The sequence below is a fragment of the Pristiophorus japonicus genome, chromosome 22, assembly GCF_044704955.1.
Source record: "Pristiophorus japonicus isolate sPriJap1 chromosome 22, sPriJap1.hap1, whole genome shotgun sequence".
Taxonomy (NCBI): domain Eukaryota; kingdom Metazoa; phylum Chordata; class Chondrichthyes; family Pristiophoridae; genus Pristiophorus; species Pristiophorus japonicus.
In genome coordinates, this window is record NC_091998.1 from 1,061,458 (window position 1) to 1,086,402 (window position 24,945).

At 50.6% G+C, this 24,945-nt stretch overlaps 1 long non-coding RNA gene and 1 pseudogene across 1 annotated transcript in view; one reads left to right on the top strand and one right to left on the bottom strand.

Annotated features, from left to right (window-relative positions):
* The first annotated feature begins 1,911 nt into the window (after positions 1–1,911).
* The window catches only part of LOC139234579 (uncharacterized), a 55,670-nt gene continuing 32,636 nt past the window's right edge, over positions 1,912–24,945 (top strand). The window contains exons 1-3 of the long non-coding RNA XR_011588319.1: positions 1,912–2,009; positions 9,623–9,769; positions 12,919–12,968. This is a non-coding gene — a long non-coding RNA (uncharacterized lncRNA). The remainder of the gene's footprint in view (positions 2,010–9,622; positions 9,770–12,918; positions 12,969–24,945) is intronic.
* Positions 13,432–13,590, bottom strand: LOC139235238 (U2 spliceosomal RNA; annotated as a pseudogene).

Sequence of the window (24,945 nt, forward strand, 5' to 3'; positions counted from 1 at the left end):
GTAACCCCCTCCAGCCCCTACACCCCTCCCTATCTCTGTAACCTCCTCCAGCCCCTACACCCCTCCCTATCTCTGTAACCCCCTCCAGCCCCGACACCCCTCCCTATCTCTGTAATCTCCTCCACCACAACCTACCCCGAGATCTCTGCACTCCTCTAATTCTGCCCTTGACCAGGGACACCCTCAAAGCCTCCCTGATAAAGTGCAACATCCCATTCTATTAAGCTCCACCGCTTCCGTCCAGGCTTGCTAAATACATTATATTCTGAAGCAATTTGATGCCAGTGGAGTGGGCTGATTCTCTGAGAGTTAGATCTTTACTTCAATGATCACAGATCGACTGCAGTAAGCGGGAAATAAACTCCGTCCCCCACCCCCCCCCCCCCAAGCTCTGGAATTCACTCCCTAAACCTCTCCTATCTCTCTCTCTCTCGCTCTCCTCCTTGAAGACGCTCCTTAAAAGCGACCCCTTTGAGCAGGTTGTTGGACACCTGCGCCAATATCTCCACATATGGCTCGGTGGGTGAGGATAGGGGGCACTTGGGGTTCGGGTTTGAAGTCAGGATTAGGGTTTGCTCTCAGGGTTGGGAGCAGACTTTGTGATTTGCATGTTAGGGTTAGGATAACGTTTGTGAATATGATTCTGACTACTCGATTAGAGTGGAGTTTAAAAGCTGGGATAAAGAGACCAGAACTGTAACCAGTACTCCAGGTGTGGCCTCGACAGAGCCCTGTATAGTTGGAGTAACATTTCTTTGCTCTTATACTCCAATCCCTTTGTAACACAAGCTAACATACCATTTGCCTTTCTCATTGCTTGCTGTAACAAACGCTTGTGTTCGAAGATCAGGCCCTGAAATCTGGCACCAAGCTCATGGTCTACAGGACTGTAGTGATACCCGCCCTCCTGTATGGCTCAGAGACGTGGACCATATACAGTAGACATCTTAAATCGCTGGATAAATACCATCAACGATGTCTCCACAAGATCCTTCAAATCCCCTGGGAGGACAGATGTGCCAAAGTTAGCGTCCTCGACCAGGCCAACATCCCCAGAATCGAAACACTGACCACACTCGACCAGCTCCGCTGGGCAAGGCCACATTGTCCGCATGCCTGACATGTGACTCTCAAAACAAGCGCTCTACTCGGAGCTTCGACACGGCATGCGAGCCAAAGGAGTTCAGAGGAAACGTTACAGGGACACCCTCAAAGCCTCCCTGATAAAGTGCAACATCCCCAATGACACCTGGGAGTCCCCGGCCAAAGACCAGTCCGCCCTAAGTGGAGGAAGTGCATCCGGGAGGGCGCTGAGCACCTTGCGTCTTGTCGCCAAGAGCATGCAGAAACCAAGTGCAGGCAGCGGAAGGAGCGTGCGGCAAACCATTCCCACCCACCCCTTCCCTCAACCACTGTCTGTCCCTCCTGTGATAGGGTCTGTGGTTCCCGTATTGGACTGTTCAGTCACCTGAGAACTCACTTTTGGAGTGGAAGGAAGTCTTCCTCAATACTGAGGGACTGCCTATGATGATGGCTTGCTGTACCTGCATGTTAACTTTCTGTGATTGGTGTACAAGTACATCCAGGTCCCTCCGAACACCAATATTTTCCAATCTCTCACCATTCAACAAATATCTCACTCCCCCTCCTGGTGTCTCCCTGTATTACAGCTCATTCCTAAATCCATTGAGACAGAGAGAGAGGGAGGGAGGGAGGGAGAGAGAGAGAGAGAGGGAGGGACAGAGAGAGAGAGAGAGAGAGAGGGAGGGACAGAGAGGGAGGGAGGGACAGAGAGAGAGAGGGATGGACAGAGAGAGAGAGAGACAGAGAGAGGGAGGGAGGGAAAAAGAGAGAGAGGGAGGGACAGAGAGAGAGAGGCAGAGAGAGGGAGGGAGGGAGAGAGAGAGAGAGAGAAGGAGGGACAGAAAGAGAGAGAGAGAAAGGACACAGAGAGACAGACTGTGTCCCTGAGAGGACGAAAACTTGGATAAGAGGCTTTGATCGATGCAGTGAGTTTTATTTCTCAGCAATGCCAATTATTCGGACAGAGGTTTTACAGGGTCGGGGGTCGCGGGGCCTACACAATCAAACGGAGCCTGAATTCTGAATTACAGAGTGATGACAGACTGTTCTATAGAAGTAACATAGGAACAGGAGGAGCCCATTCAGCCCCTCGGGCCTGTTACATTAGGTACAGGAGGAGGCCGTTCAGCCCCTCGAGCCTGTTACATTAGGAACAGGAGGAGGCCTTTCAGCCCCTCGAGCCTGTTACATTAGGAACAGGAGGAGGCCATTCAGCCCCTCGAACCTGTTACATTAGGAACAGGAGGAGGCCGTTCAGCCCCTCGAGCCTGTTACATTAGGAACAGGAGGAGGCCTTTCAGCCCCTCGAGCCTGTTACATTAGGAACAGGAGGAGGCCTTTCAGCCCCTCGAGCCTGTTACATTAGGAACAGGAGGAGGCCATTCAGCCCCTCGAGCCTGTTACATTAGGAACAGGAGGAGGCCATTCAGCCCCTCGAGCCTGTTACATTAGGAACAGGAGGAGGCCTTTCAGCCCCTCGAGCCTGTTACATTAGGAACAGGAGGAGGCCATTCAGCCCCTCGAGCCTGTTACATTAGGAACAGGAGGAGGCCATTCAGCCTCTCGAGCCTGTTACATTAGGAACAGGAGGAGGCCGTTCAGCCCCTCGAGTCTGTTACATTAGGAACAGGAGGAGGCCGTTCAGCCCCTCGAGTCTGTTACATTAGGAACAGGAGGAGGCCGTTCAGCCCCTCGAGCCTGTTACATTAGGAACAGCAGGAGGCCATTCAGCCCCTCGAGTCTGTTACATTAGGGACAGCAGGAGGCCGTTCAGCCCCTCGAGCCTGTTACATTAGGAACAGGAGGAGGCCATTCAGCCTCTCGAGCCTGTTACACAGGAACAGGAGGAGGCCATTCAGCCCCTCGAGCCTGTTACATTAGGAACAGGAGGCCATTCAGCCCCAGCAGCCTGTTACATTAGGAACAGGAGGAGGCCATTCAGCCCCTCGAGCCTGTTACATTAGGAACAGGAGGAGGCCATTAAGCCTCTCGAGCCTGTTACATTAGGGACAGGAGGAGGCCGTTCAGCCCCTCGAGCCTGTTACATTAGGAACAGGAGGAGGCCATTCAGCCCCTCGAGCCTGTTACATTAGGAACAGGAGGAGGCCATTAAGCCTCTCGAGCCTGTTACATTAGGGACAGGAGGAGGCCATTCAGCCCCTCGAGCCTGTTACATTAGGAACAGGAGGAGGCCGTTCAGCCCCTCGAGCCTGTTACATTAGGAACAGGAGGAAGCCATTCAGCCCCTCGAGCCTGTTACATTAGGAACAGGAGGAGGCCATTCAGCCTCTCGAGCCTGTTACATTAGGGACAAGAGGAGGCCATTCAGCCCCTCGAGCCTGTTACATTAGGAACAGGAGGAGGCCGTTCAGCCCCTCGAGCCTGTTACATTAGGAACAGGAGGAGGCCGTTCAGCCCCTCGAGCCTGTTACATTAGGAACAGAAGGAGGCCGTTCAGCCCCTCGAGCCTGTTACATTAGGAACAGGAGGAGGCCATTCAGCCCCTCGAGCCTGTTACATTAGGAACAGGAGGAGGCCATTAAGCCTCTCGAGCCTGTTACATTAGGGACAGGAGGAGGCCATTCAGCCCCTCGAGCCTGTTACATTAGGAACAGGAGGTGGCCATTCAGCCCCTTGAGCCTGTTACATTAGGAACAGGAGGAGGCCTTTCAGCCCCTCGAGCCTGTTACATTAGGAACAGGAGGAGGCCATTCAGCCTCTCGAGCCTGTTACATTAGGAACAGGAGGAGGCCATTCAGCCTCTCGAGCCTGTTACAGTAGGAACAGGAGGAGACCATTCAGCCCCTCGAGCCTGTTACATTAGGAACAGGAGGAGGCCATTCAGCCCCTCGAGCCTGTTACATTAGGGACAGGAGGAGGCCATTCAGCCCCTCGAGCCTGTTACATTAGGAACAGGAGGAGGCCGTTCAGCCCCTTGAGCCTGTTACATTAGGAACAGGAGGAGGCCATTCAGCCTCTCGAGCCTGTTACATTAGGAACAGGAGGAGGCCATTCAGCCTCTCGAGCCTGTTACAGTAGGAACAGGAGGAGACCATTCAGCCCCTCGAGCCTGTTACATTAGGAACAGGAGGAGGCCATTCAGCCCCTCGAGCCTGTTACATTAGGGACAGGAGGAGGCCATTCAGCCCCTTGAGCCTGTTACATTAGGAACAGGAGGAGGCCATTAAGCCTCTCTAACCTGTTACATTAGGAACAGGAGGGGGCCATTCAGCCCCTCGAGCCTGTTACATTAGGAACAGGGGGAAGCCATTCAGCCCCTCGAGCCTGTTACATTAGGAACAGGAGGAGGCCATTCAGCCTCTCGAGCCTGTTACATTAGGAACAGGAGGAGGCCATTCAGCCCCTCGAGCCTGTTACATTAGGAGCAGGAGGGGGCCATTCAGCCTCTCGAGCCTGTTCCGCCTTTCAATCCCATCATGGATGATCTGTGACCTCAGATTCCCTGCAGTCGAGGGATATTTTTGAGGCTGCACTTCAATGTGAGTTTGTTAAAGGGGAAGTGACGAGGATATTTCTCCTCCTGACAGCCCAAATTTACCCCCTCTTCCCCCCCCCCGCCCCCTCCCCCAACCCCCACCGCTCTTCCACCTTCCATCACGAAGTTGTCCAACAAATGTAGCTGAATTTAGCAGCTTTCTCCGAGGGACAGGGGAAGCTAATGTTGCCCCTCCCTTGGGTAAAGATTGGAGGGGGGGGGGACGGGGAGGTGGGGTTGGAGGAGGGAGAAATCAGTCAAGGTATTCCACTCCGAACCGCCTACTCGTGCCGCAATGTGCACATTAGGGTGGGGCAGGTGTCCGAGGGAGGGTCTCCGGTGATCAGCGAGGCCTCGCACAGTCAAATAGTGCAAAGCTTTCCCCCCTATGCCTTGAGCTCGCAGGCCGGGGGGGAGATGGTGTCTGTCGAGGGGCAGAGGGGGAGAATGTCTGGTGAAGGGTTAGTCCCCGCACCGTCGGGCCCCGGGCCGTTCCCTGGTGTCCTGTGCCAAGCGGTTTATCCGGGTTTGGGGGGTTGTGTGAGTGTGTCAGCAATGGCTCAGTGGGCAGCACCTCACAGGGAGCCCCTCACTGTTGGACGGTCAGTACTGACGGAGCACCACACTGTCGGAGGGGCGGTACTGAGGGAGCGCCTCACTGTCGGACGGTCAGTACTGAGGGAGAGCCGCACTGTCGGAGGGGCAGTACTGAGGGAGAGCCGCACTGTCGGAGGGGCAGTACTGAGGGAGAGCCGCACTGTCGGAGGGGCAGTACTGAGGGAGCGCTGCACTGTCGGAGGGGCGGTACTAAGGGAGCGCCGCACTGTCGGACGGTCAGTACTGAGGGAGCGCAGCACTGTCGGAGGGGCAGTACTGAGGGAGCGCCTCACTGTCGAAGGGGCGGTACTGAGGGAGCCCCTGACTGTCGGACGGTCAGTACTGAGGGAGAGCCGCACTGTCGGAGGGACAGTACTGAGGGAGAGCCGCACTGTCGGAGGGGCAGTACTGAGGGAGAGCCGCACTGTCGGAGGGGCAGTACTGAGGGAGCGCTGCACTGTCGGAGGGGCGGTACTAAGGGAGCGCCGCACTGTCGGACGGTCAGTACTGAGGGAGCGCAGCACTGTCGGAGGGGCAGTACTGAGGGAGCGCCTCACTGTCGAAGGGGCGGTACTGAGGGAGCCCCTGACTGTCGGACGGTCAGTACTGAGGGAGCGCCTCACTGTCGGAGGGGCAGTACTGAGGGAGCGCCTCACTGTCGGAGGGGCAGCACCTCACAGGGAGCCCCTCACTGTCAGAGAGGCAGTACTGAGGGAGCGCCGCACTGTCGGAGGGGCAGTACTGAGGGAGCGCCTCACTGTTGGAGGGGCAGTACTGAGGGAGCGCCTCACTGTTGGAGGGGCAGTACTGAGGGAGTACCGCACTGTCGGAGGGGCAGTACTGAGGGAGAGCCGCACTGTCGGAGGGGCAGTACTGAGGGAGAGCCGCACTGTCAGAGGGGCCGTCTTTCAGATGAGGTGTTAAACCGAGGCCCCGTCCTGGATCAATCTGAAACTAATCCCACTGCCCCGCTCTCTCGCCATAGCTCTTCCAACAGTGCGGCGCTTCCTCAGTACTGCTCCTCTGACAGCGCGGTGCAGCGCTGGGGAAGTCCAGAACCAGGGGTACAGTCTAAGGATAAGGGGTAACCCATTTAGGACCAAGATGAGGAGAAACTTCTTCACTCAGAGAGTTGTTAACCTGTGGAATTCCCTGCCGCAGAGAGTTGTTGATGCCAGTTCATTGGATATATTCAAGAGGGAGTTAGATGTGGCCCTTACGGCAAAGGGATCAAGGGGTATGGAGAGAAAGCAGGAAAGGGGTACTGAGGTGAATGATCAGCCATGATCTTATTGAATGGTGGTGCAGGCTCGAAGGGCAGAATGGCCTCCTCCTGCACCTATTTTCTATGTTCCTATGTTTCTATGCTCCCTCAGTACTGCCCCTCCGACAGTGAGGCGCTCCCTCAGTACTGCCTCTCCAACAGTGAGGCGCTCCCTCAGTACTGCCCCTCTGACAGTGAGGCACTCCCTCAGTACTGCCCCTCCGACAGTGCGGCGCTCCCTCAGTACTGCCCCTCCGACAGTGCGGCGCTCCCTCAGTACTGCCCCTCCGACAATGCGGCTCTCCCTCAGTACTGTCCCTCCGACAGTGCAGCACTCCCTCAGTACTGCCCCTCCGACAGTGCAGCGCTCCCTCAGTACCGCTCCTCCGACAGTGCGGCTCTCCCTCAGTACTGCCCCTCTGACAGTGCAGCGCTCCCTCAGTATTGCCCCTCCGACAGTGCGGCGCTCCCTCAGTATTGCCCCTCTGACAGTGCGGCGCTCTCTCCGTACTGCCCCTCCGACAGTGCGGCGTTCCCTCAGTACCGCCCCTCCGACAGTGCGGCGCTCTCTCAGTACTGCCCCTCCGACAGTGCGGCTCTCCCTCAGTACCGCCCCTCCGACAGTGCGGCTCTCCCTCAGTACCGCCCCTCCGACACTGCGGCTCTCCCTCAGTACCGTCCCTCCGACAGTGCGGCGTTCCCTCAGTACCGCCCCTCCGACAGTGCGGCGCTCTCTCAGTACTGCCCCTCCAACAGTGCGGCTCTCCCTCAGTATTGCCCCTCCGACAGTGCGGCTCTCCCTCAGTATTGCCCCTCCGACAGTGCGGCTCTCCCTCAGTACTGCCCCTCTGACAGTGCGGCGCTCCCTCAGTACTGCCCCTCCGACAGTGCGGCTCTCTCTCAGTACTGCCCCTCTGACAGTGCGGCGCTCCCTCAGAACTGCCCCTCTGACAGTGCGGCGCTCCCTCAGTACTGCCCCTCCGACAGTGCGGCTCTCCCTCAGTACTGCCTCTCTGACAGTGCAGCGCTCCCTCAGTATTGCCCCTCCGACAGTGCGGCTCTCCCTCAGTATTGCCCCTCCGACAGTGCGGCGCTCTCTCCGTACTGCCCCTCCGACAGTGCGGCGCTCCCTCAGTATTGCCCCTCCGACAGTGCGGCGCTCTCTCCGTACTGCCCCTCCGACAGTGCGGCGTTCCCTCAGTACCGCCCCTCCGACAGTGCGGCGCTCTCTCAGTACTGCCCCTCCGACAGTGCGGCTCTCCCTCAGTACCGCCCCTCCGACAGTGCGGCTCTCCCTCAGTACCGCCCCTCCGACACTGCGGCTCTCCCTCAGTACCGTCCCTCCGACAGTGCGGCGTTCCCTCAGTATTGCCCCTCCGACAGTGCGGCTCTCCCTCAGTACTGCCCCTCTGACAGTGCGGCGCTCCCTCAGTACTGCCCCTCCGACAGTGCGGCTCTCTCTCAGTACTGCCCCTCTGACAGTGCGGCGCTCCCTCAGAACTGCGACTCTGACAGTGCGGCGCTCCCTCAGTACTGCCCCTCCGACAGTGCGGCTCTCCCTCAGTACTGCCTCTCTGACAGTGCAGCGCTCCCTCAGTATTGCCCCTCCGACAGTGCGGCTCTCCCTCAGTATTGCCCCTCCGACATTGCGGCGCTCTCTCCGTACTGCCCCTCCGACAGTGCGGCTCTCCCTTAGTACTGCCCCTCCGACAGTGCGGCTCTCCCTCAGTACCGCCCCTCCGACAGTGCAGCTCTCCCTCAGTACAGCTCCTCCGACAGTGCGGCTCTCCCTCAGTACCGTCCCTCCGACAGTGCGGCTCTCCCTCAGTACAGCCCCTCCGACAGTGAGGCTCTCCCTCAGTACTGCCCCTCCGACAGTGCGGCTCTCCCTCAGTACCGTCCCTCCGACAGTGTGGCCTTCCCTCAGTACCGCCCCTCCGACAGTGCGGCGCTCTCTCAGTACTGCCCCTCCGACAGTGCGGCTCTCCCTCAGTATTGCCCCTCTGACAGTGCGGCTCTCCCTCAGTATTGCCCCTCCGACAGTGCGGCTCTCCCTCAGTACTGCCCCTCCGACAGTGCGGCTCTCCCTCAGTACTGCCCCTCTGACAGTGCGGCGCTCCCTCAGTACTGCCCCTCCGACAGTGCGGCTCTCTCTCAGTACTGCCCCTCCGACAGTGCGGCTCTCCCTCAGTATTGTCCCTTCAACAGTGCGCCACGCCCTCAGTACTGCCCTCAAACAGTACGCCGCTCCTCTGACCGTGCGGCGCTCCCTCAGTACTGCCCCTCCGACAGTGAGGCACTCCCTCAGTACTGCCCCTCCGACAGTGCAGCGCTCCCTCGGTACCACCCCTCCGACAGTGCTGCTCTCGCTCAGTACTGCCCCTCCGACAGTGCAGCGCTCCCTCAGTACTGCCCCTCTGACAGTGCGGCGCTCTCTCAGTATTGCCCCTCCGACAGTGCGGCGCTCTCTCCGTACTGCCCCTCCGACAGTGCGGCGCTCCCTCAGTATTGCCCCTCTGACAGTGCGGCGCTCTCTCCGTACTGCCCCTCCGACAGTGCAGCGCTCCCTCAGTACTGCCCCTCCGACAGTGCGGCTCTCCCTCAGTACTGCACAGGGAGTGTCAGCCTAGATTTTTGTGCTCGAGTCCCTGGAGTGGGATTTGAACCCACAACCTTCTGACTCAGAGGCGAGTGCTGCCCACTGAGCCACGGCTGACAGTTGTAGCTGGTAATCAGCAGGAGGTGTCCTTGCCCATGCTTGACCTGAAGCCATGAGACTTCGTGGGGTCTGGAGTCAATGTTGCGGACTCCCAGGGTCACTCCCTCCCGACTGTACTGACTGTATACCACTGTGCCCCACCCCTGGTGGGTCTGTCCTGCCGGTGGGACAGGACGTACCCAGGGATGGTGATGGAGGAGTCTGGGACATTGGTGGAAAGGTGTGATTCTGTGAGTATGACTGTGTCAGGCTGTGGTTTGACTAGTCTGTGGGACAGCTCTCCCAATTTTGACACAAGTCCCCAGATCTCCCATTCTCTGGACCAATAGTGCAGTGACATGAGCACTGTGCTACTCTCCCTCAATGGTCTCAGTCCCTCTGTAACACCTGCTTGCTCAGTGTTACAGTGTGTGTGTGAAAAGGCCCAGCCCCCAATAAACTCCACAACCTCCTTTCTCCCCAGATTGCCGAAGCTGTCAATCCCCGTGCGTGAGCACCAGTGTACAAGGAAGTTACTCGAAGCGACTATAGACCCATTGTCTATTCTGTGTCGGGCTGATTTTTGAATCCCTGTGGCTAACGGATTTGAATGTTGCATGCTGTGTTGCAGGTAGGACAATGCCTGGCTTCAAAAAGGTGGGAGCTTGTTGTTTGTCAGAGGATGCTGAGAGACTGAGAACAATGCACTGTTCAAGTCAGAAGCACGGATATGTTCTGCTAATGGCCACTGGAGCACATTTCACAACTAATGCAAAGTAGAGTGTAGAGAGAGAATTCTGAGAGTCATAGCAACACGGAAACAAGGGAACAGGAAGGGGCAACTTAACCCTTTCAGCTTACTCCAGCATTCAATTCGACCATGGCCCATCTGTACCTTTTACCCATCGACCTGCCTAGTTCCATAACCTTTTATTTCCTTACCCAACAAAAAGCTATCAATCCCACATTTGACTATTTTCCATTGAACCCCAGCCTCAGCAGCATGGCGAGGGATAGAGAGGTCCAGATTCCCACTTTGTGTGAAGAAGTGCTGTCTGACATCACCTCTGAACAGCCGGGCTCTAATTCTGAGCTCCTGCTCCCTTGTCCTGGTCTCCCTCACGAGAGGAAACAGTTTCTCTCTGCCTACCCCCAACTCATTTAATCATCTTACACACCTCAATTAGTTAATCGTTTAATCTTCTAGAGACTACAAGGTCAGTCTATGGAACCTACCAAAAGCAAAATATTTTTTGTAAATGTTGGTATTCAGAGGAATCTGGGGGTCCTTGCACACGAATCATAGAAACTTAACATGCAGGTACAGCAAGTAATTGGGAAGGCAAAGGGTATGTTGGGTTTTATTGCAAAGGGGTTGGAGTATAATAGTAAGCAAATCCCGCTCCAATTATACAGGGCTTTCGTGAGACCACACTGGAGCACTGTTCGATCTCCTTACTAAGGAAGGATATACTTCCCTTGGAAGGAGTGCAATGAAGGTTTGCTAGATTGATCCCTGGGTTGAGAAATTGAGTAGATTGGGCCAATATTCTTTGGAGTTTAGAAGAATGAAATTTGATCTCGTTGAAACATATAAACTTCTTCGAGGACTTGACAGGGTTAATGCTGAGAGGTTGTTTCCTCTGGCTGAGGAGTCCAGAACTAGGTGTTGGACAATCAGGACTGAGATGAGGAGAAATGTCTTCACAGGGGGTGGTGAATCTTTGGAATGTTCTACCCCAGAGGGCTGTGGATCTTCAGTCGTTGAGTATATTCAAGGCTGATATTGATCGATCTTTGGGCACGAAGGGACCCAACATATTAGGGGATGGTGCGGGAAGGTGGAGTTGAGGTAGAAGATCAGCCAAGATCTTACTGAAGGGCGGAGCAGGCTCAGGGGCCCTGTTTTTTAAAATTCGTTCCAGAATGTGGGTATCTCTGGCAAGGCCGGCATTTATTGCCCATCCCTAATTGCCCCTTGAGAAGGTGGTGGTGAGCCGCCTTCTTAAACCGCTGCAGTCCGTGTGGTGAAGGTGCTCCCACAGTGCTGTTAGGGAGGGAGTTCCCGGATTGTGACCCAGCGACGATGAAGGAACGGCCGATATATTTCCAAGTTGGGATGGTGTGTGACTTGGAGAGAAACGTGGAGGTGGTGGTGTTCCCATACGCCTGCTGCCCTTGACCTTCTAGGTGATGGAGGTCGCGGGTTTGGGAGGTGCTGCCGAAGAAGCCTTGGCGAGTTGCCGCAGTGCATCTTGTAGATGGTACACACTGCAGCCACGGTGCGCCGGTGGTGGAGGGAGTGAGTGTTGAAGGTGGTGGAGGGAGTGAACGTTGAAGGTGGTGGAGAGAGTGAACGTTGAAGGTGGTGGATGGGATGCCGAGCAAGCGGCTGCTTTGTCCTGGAAGGGGTCGAGCTTTTTCAGTGTTTTTGGAGCTACACTCATCGAGGCAAGTGGAGAGTGTTCCATCACACTCCTGACTTGTGCCTTGTAGATGGTGGAAAGGCTTTGGGGAGTCAGGAGGTGAGACACTGGCCCTCCAGTAATGGAGGGGGTCTACACAGGGCGACTGGATCTAGAGACAAGGTATTGGTGTTTATCAAGGACATGTAAGGAGGTGGAGCTCAGCACTGTCTGTTAGGTCCCAGTGAGGGAGAGAGATAGAGCTCACCTCTGTCTGTAGCGTCCCAGTGAGGGAGAGAGATAGAGCTCACCTCTGTCTGTAGGGACCCAGTGAGGGCGAGATAGAGCTCACCTCTGTCGGTAGGGTCCCAGAGATGGAGAGAGGGAGAGCTCACCTCTGTCTGTTAGGTCCCAGTGAGGGAGAGAGATAGAGCTCACCTCTGTCTGTAGCGTCCCAGTGAGGGAGAGAGATAGAGCTCACCTCTGTCTGTAGGGTCCCAGTGAGGGAGGGAGGAAGAGCTCACCTCTGTCTGTAGGGTCCCAGTGAGGGAGAGAGGGAGAGCTCACCTCTGTCTGTAGGGTCCCAGTGAGGGAGGGAGGAAGAGCTCACCTCTGTCTGTAGGGTCCCAGTGAGGGAGAGAGATCGAGCTCACCTCTGTCTGTAGGGTCCCAGTGAGGGAGGGAGGAAGAGCTCACCTCTGTCTGTAGGGTCCCAGTGAGGGAGAGAGGGAGAGCTCACCTCTGTCTGTAGGGTCCCAGTGAGGGAGGGAGGAAGAGCTCACCTCTGTCTGTAGGGTCCCAGTGAGGGAGAGAGATCGAGCTCACCTCTGTCTGTAGGGTCCCAATGAGGGAGAGAGATAGAGCTCACCTCTGTAGGGTCCCAGTGAGGGAGAGAGGGAGAGCTCACCTCTGTGTGTAGGGTCCCAGTGAGGGAGAGAGGGAGAGCTCACCTCTGTGTGTAGGGTCCCAGTGAGGGAGAGAGGGAGAGCTCACCTCTGTGTGTAGGGTCCCAGTGAGGGAGAGAGGGAGAGCTCACCTCTGTGTGTAGGGTCCCAGTGAGGGAGGGAGGGAGGGCTCACCTCTGCACTGGGAGTGTGAGCCTGGATTTATTTCTCGAGTCCCTGAAGTGGGGCTTGATCCCACCACCTACTGACTCAGAGGCGAGTGCTGGTCACCGAGTCGTGGCGGGCAATGCCTTCGGGCAGTTTGAGGGCTGTGGTGGGGCGGAATATGGAGTTTATATCAAAAGTCTGTCGGTGTCCCAGTGAGGGAGAGAGGTGTATAAATTGATATACCCACCTGTCCAACTCCCTGTTTAAAGTTCCCTCTGATCTTCCAACTCTCTCTAATAATAATTCCTTGTGTTCACTTCCAGAATATCCCCCAGTACGATGAGGACTCTGCTGCTGATTCTGGGTTACCTGAGTAAGTCATTTTCATTATAAACAAACTGCACTGTGTTTATTTAATGTCTTTATGTAGAAAAACTTCCCAAGGCACTTCTGGTTTGTGACTTGCATCAGGGCAGTTTCAGGGCTGTGGCAGGGGCGGAAATCTGAGTGGGAAGGTTCAAACATGGAGTTTAAAGTGAAATTCTGACATTCTTATTATTTATACTTTTAATTACTGATCAGATTGAGAACCTTTGGATTTGTGATAGGTATTCCATGGTTTCTGTGCGCAGTTTTGGTCTCCATATTACACAAAAAGGATGTCGAGGCACTGGAGAGGGTGCGATGAAGGATTGCCAAGATGATACCAGAACTGAGATGTTTTTTTTTAATTCGTAGCCAATCTTTCCAATTCTTTGTCAAATCACAAATGCCAGAGGTCACCTTGCACACATCAAGGATCACTCTGCGCCAATGCTCTTAGCCAAAAGGCCTAGAGCCACTGCACCGTTCCTGGAAGTACTGCAATACCAGGTTCGTGCCATGGAGGTGGATGGGTCAGGCCCCCCACACACCTCCTATTTCCAAAAAGCATAGGATTAAACTGATAAGAACAGATACTACACTTGATCTTAGCCAAAAGGCCGAGGTTATAACTCTCAGCAAAGACTGAACTGGTGGGGGCTCTTTTCTCTGGTAAGGAGAAGGCTGAAGGGGGGGAACCTGATGCAGGTCTTTAAAGTGATGGCGGTAAACGTATAGGAGATGTTAGGGGCGAGACGAGATCTCGGGAGCCACCAATATAAGATCATCACTGATAAATCCAGTGGGGAAATTCGGGAGAAACTTCTTTACCCAGAGAGGGGTGAGAATGTGGAGCTCGCCACCACACAGAGAGGCTGAGGCGAGAGGCAGAGATTATTCATGGCTGAGCTCCATGAACACACAGATGGAAAGGAATAGAAGGAGATGTTGATAGGGTTCGATGTAGACTGGTGGGAGGAGGCTCGTGGGGAACATAAACAGCGTTAGGACCAGTTCGGTAAAATGTTCTCTTTCTGTGCTGTAAATTCATCATAATTCCATGCTGTACATAATTACACAATATTATACATGTATTCTTAATTGCTGAACAGATGTAAACATTCAGCATTTGTAATATAGCATTAATATTTGCATTCTTGATATTACTTATTATGCCTTTATTACAGATATTTAATACTTGCATTATTGATTGTCAGACTGCTTGTCTGACATCGAGTACTGGATGAGCAGAAATTTTCTCCAATTATTGGGAGGACCGAAGCCATTGTCTTCTGTCCCCGCCACAAACTCCCTTGCCACTGACTTCACCCTTCTCCCGAGCATCTGTCTGAGGCTGAACCAGACTCTTCGCAACATTGCTGTTATTTTTGACCCTGAAATGAGCTTTCGACCACATACCCGCGGAATAACTAAAAGCCCCATTTCCACCTCCGTAACATCGCCCGCCTCCACCCGTGCCTCAGCTTATCTGCTGCTGAAACCCTCATCCATGCCTTTATTAAATCTAGACCTGACTGCTCCAAAGCACTCCTGGCTGGCCTCCCACATTTTACCCCACGTAAACTAGAGGTGATCCAAAACTCGGCTGCCCCGCCGTGCAGCAAGCAAACCTGAGCACTGGGAGACATTCAGAATTCAGCAGAGGAGGACTAAGGGTTTAATTAGGAAAGGGAAAATAGATTATGAAAGAGTAAGCTGGCAGGGAACATAAAAACTGACTGCAAAAGCTTCTATAAATATGTGAAGAGAAAAAGATCAGTGAAGACTAATGTAGGTCCTTTGCAGTCAGAATCAGGTGAATTTATAATGGAGAACAAAGAAATGGCAGACCAATTGAACAAATACTTTGGTTCTGCCTTCACTAAGGAAGACACAAATAACTTCCCGAAAATACTAGGGGACCGAGGGTCGAGCGAGAAGGGGGAACTGAGGGAAATCTATATTAGTCTGGAAATGGTGTTAGGAAAATTGAAGGGACTGAAGGCCGATAAATCCCCAGGGCCTGATAGTCTGCATTCCAGAATACTTAAGGAAGTGGCCCTAGAAATAGTGGATGCATTGGTGGTAATTTTCCAACATTCCATGGACTCTGGATCAGTTCCTATGGACTGGAGGGTAGCTAATGTAACCCCACTTTTTAAAAAAGGAGGGAGAGAGAAAATGGGCAATTATAGACCGGTTAGCCTGACATCGGTAGTGGGGAAAATGTTGTAATCAATTATTAAAGATGAAATAGCAGCACATTTGGAAAGCAGTGACAGGATCAGTCCAGGTCAGCATGGACTTATGAAAGGGAAATCATGCTTGACAAATCTTCTAGAATTTTTTGAGGATGTAACTAGTAGAGTGGATAAAGGAGAACCAGTAGGTGTGATGTATTTGGACTTTCAAAAGGCTATTGACAAGGTCCTACACAAGAGATTAGTGTGCAAAATCAAAGCACATGGTACTGGGGGTAATGTATTGACGTGGATAGAGAACTGGTTGGCAGACAGAAAGCAAAGAGTGGGAATAAACGGGTCCTTTTCAGAATGGCAGGCAGTGATGCAGGGTTCAGTGCTGGGACCCCAGCTATTTACAATATACATTAATGATTTAGACGAAGGAATTGAATGTAATATCTCCAAGTTTGCAGATGACACTAAGCTGGGTGGCAGTGCAAGCTGAGAGGAGGATGCTAAGAGGCTGCAGGGGGACTTGGACAGGTTAGGTGAATGGGCAAATGCATGGCAGATGTGAGGTTATCCACTTTGGTGGCAAAAACACGAAGGCAGATTATTATCTGAATGGTGACTGATTAGTAAAAGGGGAGGTGCAACGAGACCTGGGTGTCATGGTACATCAGTCATTGAAGGTAGGCATGCAGGTACAGCAGGCAGTAAAGAAAACAAATGGCATGCTGGCCTTCATAGCGAGAGGATTTGAGTACAGGAGCAGGGAGGTCTTGCTGCAGTTGTACAGGGCCTTGGTGAGGCCTCACCTGAAATATTGGCCCCAAGTTTCGGCCCGCGCCGAAAACGGCGCACCTCCGAGCTGGACGCCTGTTCTTCGCGCCTAAAAGTGCGCTAGAAAAAAACTTCGATATTCTCCGGCTCCTCGGAGCTCGATCTCAGCTTGGCGCGTCGCGCAACTTCACAGCGGGGGGCGGAGCCAAACACTCGCGCCGAATCTGTAAGTAGTGGGTCCAATTTAAATGAGCCAACGTGGTGCCGGCAACCCTGCGTGTGCGCGTTGGAGCGTGTGCGCTTTGGAGCGTGTGCGTTGGAGCGTGTGTGCGTTGGAGCGTGCGCGTTGGAGCGTGCGCATTGGAGCGTGTGCGTTGGAGCGTGCGCGCACGCGCAGTGTCAAACAAACATTGGCACTCGGCCATTTTTAAAAGGACTGGAGAAAAAGTGAAGATTTGTCTCTTGTACCCTTGCAAAGGCTTGTAATTTAATTTTTGTGATATTTCTGTGTGTGAGGGAGTGCTTTTAGCAGCACTGTTGAATAAATCACCTGCTGAAATCAGTGAATTCAGCTTTTCACTGCTAAACTTGCACAACCGGTGCTGCATTGGTGCATGCAAATTAAGGACTGTGTGTTTTGAGAAATAAGAGTGCCAATTCAACTTTGCAATGGATCAACGTCCACCAAGAACAAAGAATTTCTTGCATGAGGAAGTAGAGATATTAGTCAACGTAATTGAGCAGAGATGGCAGGGGCGAGATACCAGCAACAGAGGTCGCATAAAAGTGCCACCAAAAGAAATGAAGAAACGCTGGAACCAAGTTGCAGAAGATTACCAGGAGATCTGGAAGCCAGTGTAAAAAGAAATGGCACGACCTTGGTCAAGTAGTTAGTGTAAGTAATATTTCCCATTTTTAATTCAATCGTAATTGTAACCTGTCCCACCTTGCAGACTGACACACTCTGTAAAAAGTTATATTTTACTCTTTGCAGAAGAAATTGGCCCACAACAAAAGGGAGGCAACTCGGACAGGTGGAGGCGTGCCCAATCTGCATCCACTGACACCCTTGGAACAAAGGGTAGCTGCGATGATGAGTCGTACATGGAGTAAAGCAATCAGTACAGCACAAGCTGGGCCCGCACGCGAGGAAGAGGGTAAGTTCTGAAAATGCATCGTGGCCCTTTAAATCAACCTGCTGCCTAACCTGCTATGTGTGAGAGTACTCATGCCACCCATCCGGCCCCCTCCCTTACTGTTAAACATTTGACTGTTCTGATGCATTTTGCAGAACATGATGATGATGATGATGACGATGATGACGATGATGATGCTGCTGCCAACCCTGAGGATCCTGAGGGTACAGAACAAGAACCAGTACAACCAGCTGCGGACGATCCAGACTGGATGATGGCAGCGATGACTGAAATGTCTGCAGGGGAGAGCTTCCAATTTAATGTTTATGAGCCCCCATCAAGGGGCATCAGAGTTTCAACCCCGAGCATAGGTCTTGGTTCCACCTTCCATGCTTTCGCTTCCGATGTTGCGGGTCCCAGTGGTGCTGCTGGTATAATGCAGCATTCTACAGTCAGTGCACTACCGTCCGATCCTGCGCCTCCCTCTCGCATAGATTCTGGTTCCACCTACTATGGTTTTGATTCCGACGCTTCGGGTCCCAGTGCTGCTGCTGATATCATGGAGCAGTTTACACCCATTCGTCCAACATCCCAGCCCATGGCTCGCACTCGAGTGCTGTCGTCTGGAACACCGAGCGCCCCACCATCCCAGCCCGAGCCTCCCCCTCTAGTACTGCCGTCTGCAACACAGAGCGTCCTACCGTTCCAGCCCGAGCCTCTCCCTCTAGTTCTGCCGTCTGGAACACAGAGCATCCCACCATTCCAGCCCAAGCCTCTCCCTCGAGTACTGCCGTCTGGAACACAGAGCATCCCACTGTTCCAGCCCGAGCCTCTCCCTCCAGTTCAGCCGTCTGGAACACAGAGCGTCCCACAGTCGCAGCCCGTGCCTCCCTGTGTAGCGGTGCCACGAGGCAGATCCAGGCAGAGGAGAAGGAGATTGGAGACACGCTCTCCTGAGATGCAGCGTGCAACAGATGCGACTCAGGTTGTGGCATTGGGTATGGAGACCAATGAGCTTACCTGATCACTCATCGGTGGCGTCAGTGCAGTGAGTGAAGAGTTGACGGTCCTGACGGGAGAAATAGCAGTAATGACATGGGAACTTAGGGAGGGAATGTCCGAGGGAGTGCAATCGACGGCACAGGCCATCAGGGAGGGCCTGGTTGAGGTAGCTGCTGCAATAAGGGCACACAGCCCAGCCAATCAAATGACACCCCCATGAGGAAGTGAACATTCACTGAGATGTGGATGAGACATGGTTGCAGCCTTTCTTTGCTGCTTTTGTTCTTGTTCTTGGTGTAACTGTAGTAGAGTTTTTCAAATAGAAATTGTTTTGTAAGTTTTGTAACTTTACAACTTATAAGGGATCTTATGGTTTTTAAGTGATCTTATAGTGTAAATGCTCTCACATTGTTTTGTATCTTATTTAATTTTGCACCTAAAAAGTGATCCTGAAGTTTAAGTGTTCTTCAGAGTGTAAGATTTTTCACAATGAAACTGTTTTGTAAGTTTTGTAACTTAACAACATATAAGTGATCTCAGGGTTTTCAAGTGATCTTATAGTGTAAATGCTCTCACATTCTGTAAATTATTTAATTTTGCATCTAAAAAGTGATCTTGAAATGTAAGTGATCTTAGAGTGTAAAATTTTTCACATAGAAAGTGTTTTGTAACTTTTGTAACTTTACAAGTTTATAAGTGATCTTCAAGAGTCATATTAAAAAGTATAGTTTGATACAACAAATATTTTATTAGAGTGGCGTTAACTTTTCAATAAAATATTTTTTCATTAAAACTGTTTCATGTTTCATTAACACAACACAACGTAGGAACAACTGCAAAGAATAAACATGTCCATACGCAAAAGTGGTCGCAGAGCCCTCAGGCATCAGTAGTTGAAGCGTTCATGGATGAGCTGTTGGCGCAAGGCTCGAGCAATCGTTAAAGGGGCACGATGGACGGCCCTCCTCCGACCTCGTGCTCCAGCATCAGGCACTTGCATGCTTTCCTGATCGTCGTTATCATCCACATCCTGCTCTTCCGTAATACTATCATCATGCACTGGACCCTCACGTAGGTCTTCTGGTTCCACTACCAGCTCCTGCTGCCTCTTGATGGCTAAGTTATGAAGCATGCAGCACACAACAGTGAAGTGACCGACCATCTGAGGAGAGTATAGCAACTGTCCTCCGGAATGGTCCAGGCATCGGAATCGCTGTTTCAATATGTCAATGGTCCTCTCAATGATGCTGCGCGTCGCAATGTGTGCCATGTTGTATTGACGGTCAGCTTCTGTCCGTGTCACGCGTAGGGGCGTCATGAGCCAGGTGGTCAGGCCGTACCCTTTGTCTCCCAGTAGCCAGCTCTGCCCTTCTGGCTGCTGCTCAATCATGTCAGATAGAACGCTGTCTTGTAGGATGAACGCATCATGGGTGCTGCCAGGGTATCTCACATCAACTGACATGATGTGCTGCTTGTCGTCACACACGAGCTGCACATTGATAGAGTGGAAACCTTTCCTATTTCGGTACTGCTCAGATTCCTCCACAGGTGCTCGCAAGGCTATGTGGGTACAATCAATGCAGCCCTGTACCTTTGGGAAGCCGGCAATCCTGAAGAAGCCTACAGCCCTCTCATGGATCGTTTGTGCAGTCATTGGGAAATTGATGAAGTCATTCCTTCGCGCATACAGTGCAGCTGTGACCTGGTAAATGTAGGCATGTATTGCATGTTGAGAGATGGCACAACATCTCCAGTTGTAGCCTGAAACAATCCCGAGGCATAGAAAGAAAGTGCAGCTGTTACCTTCACTGCAACAGACAGGGCAGTTGGCGTTCTGCTTCTGGGCTGCAAATCTGCTCTCACCATATCACAGATCTCAGTGACAACTTCTCTTAGAAAACGCAGCTTTTTCACACAATCAGCCTCGCTCATGTCCAGGTACGAGCGCCTGGCTCGATATTGTCGACGTGGGTAAGGTCTCCTGCCCATCAACCTACGGGCTACGACATTCCTGGTGCGGTGAGCTCTAATCAATTCTCTCCTATGCAGTGAATTGATGGCGAACCATTGCATAATACGTGGTGTTGACAATGCAGCACCCATTCTGCAAATTTAAGTATAAAACTGTCTATGTGGCTGCCTCTCCCTGTACAAATGGCCTCAGTACCCCTCACAGCTCGAAGGCTGCTGCTGTATCTTCGGCTGCCGTCGAGCCACTGACGCCGCCCCTAAAGCGTGGCCGAATGGCCTTAAGCACCTTAAAGAGCTGCGTGTGTCCTGTGTTGATCCTTCAGCTGCCGGCCAGCCACTGACGCCACTGCTATCCCATGGCCGAATGGCCTCAACCCCCTTGAAAAGCTGCATGCGTCCAGTGTTGATTCTTCGGCTGCCGGCCAGCCACTAACAGAATGAAGGCCTACCTGCAGCACCGCAGCTCAGCTCGAAGGCTGCTTGCTGCCGCTGTTGGGGTTGCCGTCGAGACACTGACGCCACACTGCTGCCTGTCTCCAACATGAAAGGCCTGCCTGAAGCACAGCAGCTCGAAGGCTGCTGCTGTTTCACACAGGTAGGAACATGGTTTATTTAACTTTGCTTATAAATTTTTATTCAGGTTGGATCTATTTGTATAATATTTGTATAAGTGTAACTAAGGATTGATTGTAAAATTTACTGACTTCCCTTCCCTTCCCCCCCCCATTCCCGACGCCTAATTTGTAACCTACGCCTGATTTTCTAAAGTGTAGACAAGGTTTTTTCGAGCGTACAAAAATCTTCACTTACTCCATTCTAAGTTAGTTTGGAGTAAGTTTTCACTGCCGAAATTTTGAAAACAGGTGTAAGTGGCTGGACACGCCCCCTTTTGAAAAAAAAATTCTGTTCCAAAGTGAAACTGTTCTAACTGACTAGAACTGGAGCAAACTAAATGCCGAGAATTTGAATTTCTAAGATACTCCGTTCTACACCAGTTGCTCCAAAAAATCAGGAGCAACTGAGGCCGAAACTTGGGCCCATTGTGTGCAGTTTTGGTCTCCTAATCTGAGGAAGGATGTTCTTGCTATTGAGGAAGTGCAGCGAAGGTTCACCAGACTGATTCCCGGGATGGCAGGACTGACATATGAGGAAAGACTGGATCGACTGGGCCTTTATTCACTGGAGTTTAGAAGGATAAGAGGGGATATCATAGAAACGTATAAAATTCTGACGGGACTGGACAGGTTAGATGCAGGAAGAATGTTCCCGATGTTGGGGAAGTCCAGAACCACGGGACACAGTCTAAGGATAAGGCATAAGCCATATAGGACCGAGATGAAGAGAAACTTTTTCACTCAGAGAGTTGTGAACCTGTGGAATTCCCTACCACAGAAAGTTGTTGAGTCCAGTTTGTTAGATATATTCAAAAGGGAGTTAGATGTGGTCCTTATGGCTAAAGAGATCAAGGGGTATGGAGAGAAGGCTGGGGTGGGGTACTGAGGTTGAATGATCAGCCATGATCATATTGAATGGCGGTGCAGGCTCGAAGGGCCGAATGGCCTACTCCTGCACCTATTTTCTATGTTTCTAACTGGCACCAAGTCCCGTTCACCCATTATCCCCTGTGCTCGCTGACCAACATTGGCTTCCGGTTAAGCAACGGCTCAATTTCAAAATTCTCATCCTTATTTTCAAATCCCTCCATGGACCCTCCCTATCTCTGTATCCCCTCCAGCCCCTACACCCCTCCCTATCTCTGTCACCTCCTCCAGCCCCTACACCCCTCCCTATCTCTGTAACCTCCTCCAGCCCCACAATCCCCCGAGATGTCTGCACCCCTCTAATTCTGCCCTTGACCATCCCTGATTATAATCGCTCCACCATGGATGACCGTGCCTTCAGCTGCTTGGGCCCCAGCTCCAAATCCCCTCCCTAAAGCTCTCCACCTCTGTTGCTCTTTTTCCTTCTTTAAGACGCTCCTTAAAACTGACCTCTCTGACCAAGCTTTTGGTCACCTGGTTATTTGGCTCGGTGTCGAATTGTTGTCTTATAACAACTTGTGAAACATCCTGGGAGGTTTTACTCTATTAAAGGCGCTGTATAAATACAGGCTGTAGTTGTAGTTGTTGATATTTATCATTGATTTGTAATCGATATTTAATATTTGCATTACTGATTCATATTATATAATATGCATTTTTAATACACCATTAATTTTGGCATTACTGATTGATATAATTTATTAATCCTTTGTAATATATCTTTAATATTTTCATGACTGATTTCTGTTATTTATTATGCATTTGTAATCTACCTTTAATTTTGGCATTCCTAATTCATGGTATTTATTATACATTTGTCATAGAAATGTTTTATTTGCAATTCTGATTGGTATTATTTATTATGCATTTGTAAAACTTTAATACTTGCATTATTGATTCATGTTATATAATAAGCATTTTAAATATATCTTTAATATTTGCATTATTGATTTATATTATTTATTTATTATGCATTTGTGATAGACATTTAACACTTGCATTGTTGATTTATATTAATTATTGTGCACCTGTAATAGTATTTAAGATTTGCATTACTGATTAATATTAATTATTATGCATTTGTAACATATCTTTAACTTTTGCATTTCAGGTTGATATAATTGATTTTACATTTGTTATATATCTTTATTTTTTTCATTACTAATTCATATTATGCATTTGTAATGATTCTTGAATATGTTCAGCATTGATTCATATTATTTATAATGCATGTGTGATAGATGTTTCACATTTTCATCTTTGATTTATATTAATTATGATGCATTTGCTATAGTATTTAATATTTGCAATACTGTGATATTATTTATTATGCATTTGTGATCTATCTTTAATTTTTGCATAACTAATTCGTGGTATTTTATGCATTTGTAATAGATATTTAATATTTGCAATTCTGATTGATATTATTCATTATACATTGATAATAAAGCTGAAATATTGCATTATTGATTGATATAATTTATTATTCCTTTGTAATATATCTTTACTATTTGCATTGTTGATTTATTTTATTCATTATGCATTTGTAATATATCATTAATATTTAGATTATCAATTCATATTATTTATTATGCAGTTGTAATAGAGCATAAGAACATAAGAAATAGGAGCAGGAGTAGGCCATACGACCTCTCGAGCCAGCTCCGCCATTTAATACGATCATGGCCGGTCTGATCATGGACTCAGCTCCACTTCCCCGCCCGCTCCCCAGATCCCTTCACTCCCTTATCGCTCAAAAATCTGTCTATCTCCGCCTTAAATATATTCAATGACCCAGCCCCCACAGCTCTCTGGGGCAGAGAATTGCACAGATTTACAACCCTCTGAGAGAAGAAATTCCTCCTCATCTCCGTTCTAAATGGGCGACCCCTTATTCTGAAACTATGCCCCCATGATTGATATTATTTATTATGGATTTGCAACAGATAGTTAATATTTGTATTATCGATTCATATTATGTATAATGTATTTATGATGGATATGTAATATTTGCATTGTTGTTTGATATTATTTATTCCCCTCCTTCCTGGAGTCTGTTTACACCTCAAGAGATTTGAGAATGTTTTCTATCTTTAAGATGCCCTTAAATCATTGATCTTTATTTGCACAGAAACGGATATTTACTGTAAATATTATAGTTATATTCACACAATTCTTTCTAATATTTAGACAGTTGCATTTGTTTTTTTTAATGTAATACTGATACTTAAGTATTGTGTACGTTTAAATTCTCATTTACATCCGTATGTTTGTTTATATTTTCCATTGTCATTAATTTGTCATCTTTACATTCAGTTTTTAAATTTATCTTAAAATTTAGATTTCAAATTCATGAGTTGCGTCCCAGCTGAAGAATTGTGTCCAATTCTGGGCAGCACACTTTAGGAAGCACGTGAAGGCTTTGGAGAGGGTGCAGAGAGATTTACTCGAATGGGTACCGAGATGTGGGATTGTCATTACGTTGATAGACTGAAGAAACTGAGGTTCGTCTTAGAGTAAAGAAGGCGAAGAGGAGATTTGAGAGAGGTGCTTAAAATCATGAAGGATTTAGATAGAACGATTTAAACATTCTCTCCCTCCACCACCGGCGCACCATGGCTGCAATGTGCACCATCTCATCATCACAGGCAGTCCCCCGGAATCAAGGAGGACTTGCTTCCACTTCCAAAGTGAGTTATTTGATGGCTGAACAGTCCGATACGAGAGCCACAGACCCTGGTCAGGGGAAGGGGTCAGTAGGTTTGACGCGCGCTCCTTCCGCTGCCTGCGCTTTGCCTCTTCATGCTCCTTGCGTCGAGACTCAAAGAGCTCAACACCCTCCCGGATGGACTTTCTCCACCTCGGGCGGTCTGCGGCCAGGGTCTCCTAGGTGTCAGTGGTGATGTCGCACTTTACCAGGGAGGCTTTGAGGATGTCCTTATAACATTTCCGCTGTCCTCCTTTGGCTCGTTTACCATGAAGGAGCTTCGTATAAAGCATTTGTTTAGGGAGTCTTGTATCTGGCATGCGTACTCTGTGGCCTGCCCAGCGAAGCTGATCGAGTGTGGTCAGTGCTTCAATACTGGGGATGTTGGCCTGGTCGAGGACACTGATGTTGGTGCACCTGTCCTCCCAGGGGATTTGCAGGATCTTTCGGAGATATCATTGGTGATATATCTCCAGCGACTTGAGGTGCCTTCTGTATATCGTCCATGCCTCAGACCCATACAGGAGGGCAGGTATTACTACAGCCCTGTAGACCATGAGTTTGTTGGTAGATTTGAGGACCTGGTCTTCAAACACACTTTTCCGCAGACGGCCGAGGGTTGCACTGGCGCACTGGAGGCGATGCAGAATCTCTGCATCAATGT